The sequence below is a fragment of the Beta vulgaris genome, chromosome 2 (assembly GCF_026745355.1).
Source record: "Beta vulgaris subsp. vulgaris cultivar EL10 chromosome 2, EL10.2, whole genome shotgun sequence".
In the NCBI taxonomy this organism is placed as follows: domain Eukaryota; kingdom Viridiplantae; phylum Streptophyta; class Magnoliopsida; order Caryophyllales; family Amaranthaceae; genus Beta; species Beta vulgaris.
In genome coordinates this window covers 43088204-43097964 of record NC_079203.1, presented here as the reverse complement: position 1 = coordinate 43097964, position 9761 = coordinate 43088204, and the positions used below count along the sequence as shown (strand labels likewise).

General features: G+C 37.4%; 1 long non-coding RNA gene across 1 annotated transcript; it reads left to right on the top strand.

Moving 5' to 3' along the window:
- Nucleotides 1–7483: 7483 nt before the first annotated feature.
- On the top strand, nucleotides 7484–8716 carry LOC104884220 (uncharacterized). Its single transcript, XR_788695.4, has 2 exons — nucleotides 7484–7880; nucleotides 8290–8716. It is a non-coding gene; the product is annotated as an uncharacterized LOC104884220 (long non-coding RNA).
- Nucleotides 8717–9761: the final 1045 nt, after the last annotated feature.

Genomic DNA, 9761 nt, shown 5'->3' with positions numbered 1-9761 from the left:
GACAAATTAGAAGAGTTGATTGAGAAATATTACAAGCAACTTTTTGCTACGGCACACCCCCAGGTTACGCACATGGATGCTGTCCTCGCCACTGTCAAGCGATCCATTTCAATGGAATTTAATGAGATCCTCCTCAAGCCTTACACGAAAGAAGAAATTCATGCTGCGCTTCTTCAGATGCATTCTTGTAAGGCCCCGGGGCCGGATGGTATGCACGCTATCTTTTTATCAACGTTTTTGGCATATTGTTGGGAATGATGTAACTAGTTTTGTTAGTAATGTTTTGCATGGTAGCTTGTCTCCTCACCATGTGAATAAAACTAATATAGCTTTAATTCCCAAAGTAAAAAATCCGACCGCTATGACTGAGTTTAGACCAATTAGTTTGTGTAATGTCTTGTACAAGCTAGTCACTAAAACTTTAGTCATGCGACTGAAAAATATTCTCCCTCATATTGTTACTGAAAATCAAAGTGCTTTTGTTCCGGGGAGGTTGATCACTGACAATGCTATTATTGCTCTTGAGTTGTTTCACACGATGAAAAAGCACAGTAAGGGGAGAAGAGGTACGGTGGCCCTAAAACTTGACATGAGCAAGGCCTATGACAGGGTAGAGTGGGGCTTTCTCAGGAAGCTTCTTTTGACGATGGGTTTTGATGGAAGATGGGTGAATCTGGTGATAGATTGTGTTTGTTCTGTATCATACTCTTTTATCCTAAATGGGAGAGTATGTGGTGAGGTGACACCTCAGAGAGGGCTACGGCAGGGAGATCCTCTCTCTCCTTACCTGTTTATTTTCGTAGCTGATGCCTTCTCTTACATGATTCAGAGTAAGGTGCAGGAGAGGAAAATTCATGGAGCTAAGGCGAGTCGAAATGGCCCAGAAATTTCTCACCTTCTTTTTGCAGATGACAGTCTTCTTTTTGCAAGGGCTAACCGACAGGAATGCATGACTTGTTGATATACTCAACCAGTATGAAAAAGCATCCGGGCAGAAAATTAATTATGAAAAGTCGGAGGTGTCCTTTAGCAGTGGAACAAGAACTACTCAGCAGGAAGAGTTGATGAATATTCTGAACATGAGGCAAGTTGATAGACATGGCAAGTATCTGGGTCTCCCTACTGTTGCAGGAAGATCAAAGAAAGTTATGTTTGAAGCTTTGATGGATAGAATCTGGAAGAAGTTGCAGGGATGGAAAGAAAAACTTTTGTCACGAGCCGTGAAAGAAATACTACTCAAATCGGTTGTACAAGCCATTCCAACTTATCTGATGGGGGTCTATAAACTTCCAAGCTCGATAATTACAACGATCAGTTCGGCGATGGCTCGCTTCTTTTGGGGACAAACTGGACCAACTCGGAAAATTCATTGGAAGAATTGGGATGACATGTGTACTCCAAAATTTTTAGGAGGGATGGGATTCAAAGATTTGAGGGTTTTTAATGATGCATTGCTAGGCAAACAGGCTTGGCGACTCGTCCAACATACTAACTCCTTGATGGGGCGCGTAATGAAGGCTTAATATTATCCGAAAAAGTCATTTCTGGAGGCTTCTTTGGGTGTTGCAGGGAGCTATTCTTGGAGAAGTATCTGGAGTGCGAAGGCGTTAGTCAAAGAGGGTGTTTTATGGAGAATTGGAGATGGGAAATCAGTTAACATTTGGAACGACCCATGGGTAGTAGGGGAGGAGGGCAGATTTATCACCAGCCCACCAGTTGATGAGATTAGTCGAGTTAGTGAGCTGATTGTTTTCCCCAGAACGGAATGGAATCATCATCTTATTTCACTCCATTTCAGTGAGCGAGATCAGCAACGTATTCTTGCTATACCTTTGAGTGAGCGAGCTCCACCAGATTCCCTCACTTGGGCGTACTCAAAAGACGGTGTGTACTCCACAAAAACAGCATACATGCTAGGGAAGGGAAGGAATTTAGAGAATTTACATGAAGTTTGGATGGACATTTGGAGTATGGAGATACCCCCGAAGGCAAAACACTTTTTATGGAGACTTTGCTCCAATACGTTGCCTACACTGGCCTTACTCAAGTACCGTCACATGCTGGAAGATGACGCTTGTCCATGGTGTGCGTCGGCGGCAGAAACGGGCACTCATGCTCTTGTCCAGTGCTCACGGGTTCAGGGACTATGGGTAAGTAGTGATGTTAGCTGTATGGCTCAGAATGTGGGGCTGAACTGGAGCGATACGGTTTTGGGTTGGCGAGGTGTGGAGGCCGCAAAGCGTCAAAGAGCGGCTCTCTTGTTATGGATCGTGTGGACGGAGCGGAATCGCAAAGTTTTTGAAGGTCACACCACCCCCAATGAGGTTCTCTTGATGCGGTTGGGAAGAATGGTGGAGGAGCAGACCTTATACACACAAAGAGTGTACAAACATACAGTCCCTCGTTTCAATGCTAGTGCCGACAGATGGTTACCTCCGCCTTCGGGTATTGTGAAGATTAATTCGGATGCATCACTAGCTGTAGAAGGCTGGATTGGCATGGGAGCTGTGGCAAGGAACGAAGATGGTGAAGTCTTGTTTGCGGCAACTCGAAGAATCCGAGCATGGTGGCCCCCTGAAATAGCGGAATGCAAAGCCCTTCTTCTTGCACTCAAGTTGGCGAAGCGATATGGCTATGACAACATCATTCTTGAGTCGGATAGTCAAATACTAGTTAATCGTCTATCCAAAGCAGCTATTTTCTTGTCTGATTTTGATAGTATTTTAGAGGAAAAATTGTTAGAAACTACCTATTAAAAACACTTTTTTTAAAAAAACTACCTTATATCATGTTTATTTTACAAAACTACCTTATAAGTGGAAAAACTTTAAAAAGCACTACAAATTCATAATTTTCTAACTATGGTTAACTACTCCCTCCAATTATCCCTCTAATATAAGATTATGAAAATACCCCCTAAATTCAGTACGTTACAATTACGATATCATCACTTTCTTGATCACTTGATGCTCTATCTCTCAAATATACATGTGGCAAGCACAAGCACACCTTCTCTCCCCAAAAGTCAATCCAAAAACAAACCAGCAGTAAAAGTGTCTAGTAGAGCAAGCTTTGCACCATCATCAAACCATATTCTTCATCATCATCAACGACATCAATTGATGACCCAAAACCCAATTTCTATCTGCTTTTGTTACTCATAATGAAGAATTAATTGGTGAAGCAAAAGGTTGGGAGAAGAAATTACACAAACGATTTAAGGGGGTATTTAATAGTTTAACGCTCCTGTGAGGGAAATTAGCAAAAGGGGGTTGGGGTAGTTTAGTAATCTTATATTAGAGTGATAATTGGAGGAAATAGTTAACCATGGTTAGTAAATTCTGAATTTGGTAGTGTTTTTAAAGTTTTTCCACTTATAAGGTAGTTTTGTAAAATAAACATGATATAAGGTAGTTTTTTTTAAAAAAGTGTCTTTAATATATAGGTAGTTTCTAACAATTTGATGTTTTGTTTTTGAGTTCTAGTTTTAATTCTGTAGTGTGGTCTCATGTTAAAAGGGGTGGGAATTATGTTGCCCACCACCTTGCTAAGTTAGTGCCTTTTGGTGTGGAACAAGTATGGGAGAATCACTGTCCAGGGAGATTTCCCCCTATGTACTCTCGGACACTTTGTCCATGAATTAAATGCACTACTACGCTTTTCCCCTCAAAAAAAAAAAAAGGTGACCCAACCATCTCGAAATCAACCAGCATCCTAACATAGCCACCCACATACCACTTGAAAACCGCCACTACCATCCACCACACAAACCACCAGGGACGGATCCAGAATTCCGAATCAGGGGAAGCGCAACTTTACGTTGCTAGGAACTCAAAAAAAAGTTCGTAATTACTAAATTCAAAATGTTACAAAATAATCCAAATACAACCTTCAAAACAACAATAAAAGAAAATTACAATTGTTCACATTGGGTTCTCAAATTTTGGAACCGATTTACGATCGTATCAACTTCTGCATCACAAAACAAATCTTTCTCAAGAAAAGTAACTAATCATGATTCTGAAATATAGATTTTCATTCACTAATCATCCATTCCCAAAACTACAATTATAGTAAACTAACAAATTCCCAATTTCAACACCATATGATATATCATATATCACTCCCAAATTTCCACAAATTCAACCCAATTAACAATCATAGTTCACAACAATCAATCAAATTTCCACAAATTCAGCCTAACTAACAATAAAAAACGATAACAATCAATTAAAATTCAACCAAACAATCAAAATTTCAACCCAACTAACAAATAACAATCATACTTCACAACAATGAACAATCAAAACTGCCATTAGAGAGGATGCCTGAACTGCCAACTACTAGTTGCTTAGTGAAGTTTCATTTGTAAGTTCTCCGAATAAGATTCAAACATGTATATATATTTTGTTGATAGTGCCAAGTGCTAATCGAAGCTTGAGATATCACAACAATCAAAACTGCCAACTAATAATCTCTGATGACAGAGAAAGAAAGTTACCTGAACGCCGAAGGTCGAAGTGTCGAACGCCGACCAATCTCAGAGAGTGGAAAGAGAAAGAAAGCTTTCAACAGTCGACCGATTTACAGGCCATAACCCATAGCAATTAGCAAAACTACCATTAGAGAGCCGAGAGGAAAGAGAAAGAAAGTTAAGTAGGAACTAAGAAAATTCAGGACTCACGAAATTTAGGGCTAGCTTTATCTTCTAACAATCAAAGTTAAGAGGAGACTCAAATTTAGGGCTAGATCTAGATTACAATTTGCGGAAAAAGAAACTTACCATTTTGTCCAACGAGACGACTATCGAGACCTGAAGAGTTGAGAAAAGACTCCAGCGAAACTCTGAGAGTCCGACGAGACAACAACCGCCGCCGAAGAGCTGAAAAGCGATCTCCGAGAATTGAGAGTTGAGAGAGAGAGTGATTGAGTTTGAGAGAGTGAAGATGTTCAAATGAAACGACGCTGAAGTATTAGGTCGCCTGATTTTTTGCGATTTTTTGGATTTTATTTTTTTTAAAAAAAAAAAACAGGGGTAGCACGTGCTACCCCTTGTTACCACGTGGCTCCGCCACTGCAAACCACACACTCACCCATGGAAGAATAGAGAGAGCGGGAGATTGCGAGAGGCGACGGCGGAAATTGAAGAGGGGGAGGGGAACTAATGCTGCGGAAACTGAACGGGATGGGGAGGGCAATGATGGGAAGATGTAGAGGACGCAGCGGGAACTGAGCGAGAGACAAAGGATGGTGACGCAGCGGGAAGGGGATGGGGAGAGGCAACAACCCGCGAAAACTAAAGGGGATCGGAAGTGGAGGGGCACTACAAGAACTGAAGGGGAAGGGAAGGGGCAACGGGAAGAAGAGTGGGACGGGGACGACGCAGTGAAAAGGGGATGAAGATGGCGGCAACGGTAATGGGGGGAGGATGGGCGTGCCTAGTACTGGCGAGAGGAGGGGTTGTGTTGATGTGAGGAGAGAGAAAAGTGGAGGGTTGTGAGGTAGTTTTTTGGGTGGGCGTTAAGGTGCATTTTGGGTGGCTAATGGGGTCGTGGAAGGAAATGGAGGCGGCGAAAGTGGTAAATTTGGTGGAAGGAGTTGGGATGGTTGGTGAGATAGTTGTTGAGGGAGGTGAATGAGGGTTACTAGTTAGAGTTATTAGGTGACTTAGTTAAGATTATTGGTATAATTTAGGTTTATAGGTTAAGTAAGGACTAATGACTAAGGACGTATTGATGTATTATCATAAAACTCGGGGTTGCCTGGTAAATTTTGAAAAGTCCAAGGGAACCTGGTGAATTTTCAAAATCTCACGAGTATTTGGTGAAAAAAAGTTATATTAAGCAAGGAAACCACTGTTGAAATCAACAAGGAAGCAAAGTCCGTTTAGGTGATCCTTCATCCAGACAATCACCTTATTTAAAGGTAGAGAAATTTGTGCCATGAAACAGGTCATTCTATTATATTACATATCCTACTAGCATAATCGAAAGAGCAAACAAACAAAACTATTCTTCAAAGCTAAAATGTACAACAATTATTTGAGTGCTCGAACATATTTGAGAAACTTCGGATAGCCGTTCAATCACCCTAAGGCAATCTGATTCCACTTCGATGTTTCTAATTCAAAGGCGTATTGGACGACCCCAAACTAAGTCCCCGATCCCCAAACTTCTCCTTTTATCCATTGTCGATCAAGCCTCAAGTCAACTTGTCGTGGATGTTCTAATTTGAATTGTTATGTGGAAGAATTATTATGGTATTTTATCATTCTAATAACTCTCATAATTTATTTTATTTAGTCCTAATTTTTTATTATTATTTATTTTATTCAATCTATATAATTCATTTAACCCAACTTTTCCTACTTAGTCTTAAACCTAAACCCTTGATACCATTTTATAACACCCTCCAAACTTAAATAATTAATTAATCAAATAAATATAATTTTCGAAATATCTTTTATTCAAACTTAGAAGATATTGGCGTCCATTTACTCTCTAACAGTAAACGAAAGGCTAACATAACTAACCCAAGTACCTTAGAAAAGAGAATTTGAAGTCAAGAATAGGGCTGGCAATACGTTGAGACAACTCGCGAGCTACTCGTACTCGGCTCGATCAAAGCTCGACTCGAGCTCGAACTCGACTCGACAGGTTAACGAGTCGAGTCGAGTAACTCAATACTCGACTCGAGAAACTCGTGAGATACTCGATAATATATATATATATATATATATATATATATATGGGTTGGGTTCTAGTGAGAACTCTTTTATGGTGAGAACCATGAGAACCATTCATTTTTCCTCATTTTACGAAGATTTTGATAATTCCCTAACATTTTTGCTCATTTTTTGTTTCACTTATATTATGGTTTTGCTCATTCAACAATTTTATGCTCATTTATCAACGTTTTTGCTCATTTTACGTTTTGCTGATTTTACTTTTTTCTCATTTAACTTTTTTATGCTCATATTACGTTTTTCTTCTTTTACATTTTTGTTCATTTTACATTTTTGATAACGTCATGTTTTCTATTCATTTTATGTTTATGTATGTATGTATGTATGTATGTATGTATATATATATAGGGGCAATATCACATGAGAATGCTCCTTACATGAAAAATGAGAATGAATCTCAACGACACGATTGGATTAGAGTTACAACACTTGTTCATTAGACTTATACCCCTAAAAAAATTTGAACCCAAAAAAAAAATTGAGTTTTTTTTCTCTAATATTTTTTTTTTTGAGTTACATCACTTTTTCATTAGAGTTACAACACTTATTCATAAGAGTTATAGCGCGTAAAATTCATTCTTATTTCTCATGTAAGTATGATTCTCATATGAACTCACTTATATATATATATATATATATATATATATATATATATATTATATATATTATATATATATATATTATATATTATATATATATATACTTTAAATTTTTTTAAAGAAATTTTAACTTTATTTTTTCTATAAAAATACCTGTACTTTTCTTTTAAAAAAATGGAAAAAAAGTATATAAAATGACCAAAAGGCAAAGTAAAGAATTTCTTTTATAAAAAATAGAACTATATCAAAGGATGAGATTTAAAGAAACCCAAAAGATCTAATCTTAACCGTCCATTGTAAAGATAGAGTAAGAGAGTAAAAATCCTAGCGGTTAGCACGAAGCCACGGGCAGCACAATGCACGACATTCAATCTCGCCTCTTCAATCTTCCTGCTCTCTTTAATCTCCATCGACATTCATCTCCAAAACACCACCATCTCCATCGATATTCATCTCTCCAATCTCCATCGACATTCATCAGCCGTCAGCCCGAACACCACGACAAGTCAACGACGACGAACACCGCTCATTTTAAGGTAACTCGACACTGAAATCCCGATTTTTTTTGTGTTGTTTTATTTTGGATGTTATAAATTGTGGAATTCAATAAGGAATGTTGTGGAATTAGAATGTTAGAAGCTAATTACACTAGTTCAGTTCTTAAATTCAGTTTCTAGGTTCATTTTGCGATTTTAGTTACATTCATCTCCACGATTTTAGTTACTAGTTGAGTTTCTGTGTTATTATTGCTAACGCTGGTTTTGAGTGGCATTCTTTTTGCATAGCTGCCTATTATTATTTGTGATCACCCTTGTAAGTTCAGTTTATAATTTAGTTTGCAAGTTTAGTTTATAAGTTTACTTTGCAAGTTTAGTTTGTTCAATTCGGTTTGTTAAGTTCAGTTTGTAATATAAGTTTGTGTTAACTTTAATATATTTTAAATAGGCTGCTTTTATATTCTAGAGATGTCTAGTGGACATGGATCTTCTACACCGGTTAATGTTTCAAGAGTTGAAGAGTTTTTTGTGAATGTTGAAGATGATTATAATGGAGGAGTAGATGAAGTTAATGTAGGAAATGAGCCTAATGAAGAAGTTTCTGAACCCCTCTTGATACCACAAATAAAGAAGTTGAGGTTTCATTTTATTTCTTGGTAGGTTTTTGTGGAAAAAGTTTGAGCTAGGTGCATGATTTGGTGTTAAGTTTGCGGAACCTAAAATGTGGCCATCATGTGATGTGCAAATTGTATTAGTTATTGTGGATTGTAATGATATGATGATAATGAATTTGTATTAGTTGTTTGGTTGAGATTGATTCGGAAAAACTTGTCATGTTGATGTTTGATGTATGGTTAAGTACTTTGAGTTTGGTATTTCTTGTTCATACAAAATCTACAAAGAATGCATATAGGTAGCGGGAAGTTGGAACTGAATTAGAGTTGGAAGAAGTTCGAGTTCGAGTTTAATCTTTAACCGAGTTCGAACTTGAAACGAGTTCAAGTTTGAGCTTGAAAATTTGAAACTCGCGAGTTTTCGAGTCGAGTCGAGTTTGAATATGAGTTTTCGAGTTCGAGTCGAGTTTAGTCAAACTTGAGCTCGACTCGCATAATTGCCAGCCCTAGTCAAGAATACTATTACAACCAAATTTTAGACAATACTAAAATAAATAACTCCATGATAGAACAACTAAATAAAATCACCCGAGTGAATCAACTAAGTCTTCTCATACGAGATACTGTCACCAAGTCCAACTTGCAAAGTAACAGAAAAAAAGAACAACAAGAGAGACAACTCTCAAAATTAGAAAACTGAGTAATTCGACGACATCCCATAAAAATAATAATTTTAAAAATAAGTTTTGAGTTTAGAATAAAAGAGAACAAATAATAATAATGTTATTAATGTTTAGGTTCTATAACGTCTATTAAAAATAACGTAACTTCAAATCAAATAACATTTAATCACATAATCATCAACAATAATCTCTATTGTATAGTTGAAGAGAGAAGGAGGATGGTGTCCCCCTTACAAAAATCTGATATACCCTTAATGAATTTAAATTGTCATATATATTAAATAATCTTTTCTTCTTCCTACTTGCCATTAAGTACTTTTACCACCAAAATGTAACTTAATCAATATTTGTATGAATAATATAAGTTGCAATGTAAAGTTTTTGGATCATTTAGGACAAATAATGCAAAAAAAAAAAAAAAATTATTATGGTCGCAAGGGATGGGTTTTCGGAAAAGTGCAGCCCTTAATTGATTAAGCGTTGCAGTTATCGATAAAAACATCATCACTTTATCAATTAAGGGTTGCGATTTTTACCAATAATCACAACCCTTGATTGATAAAGGGCTGTAGTTTTGTCAATAACCGCAACCCTTAATTGTTAAGGGTTGCGGTCAATGACCG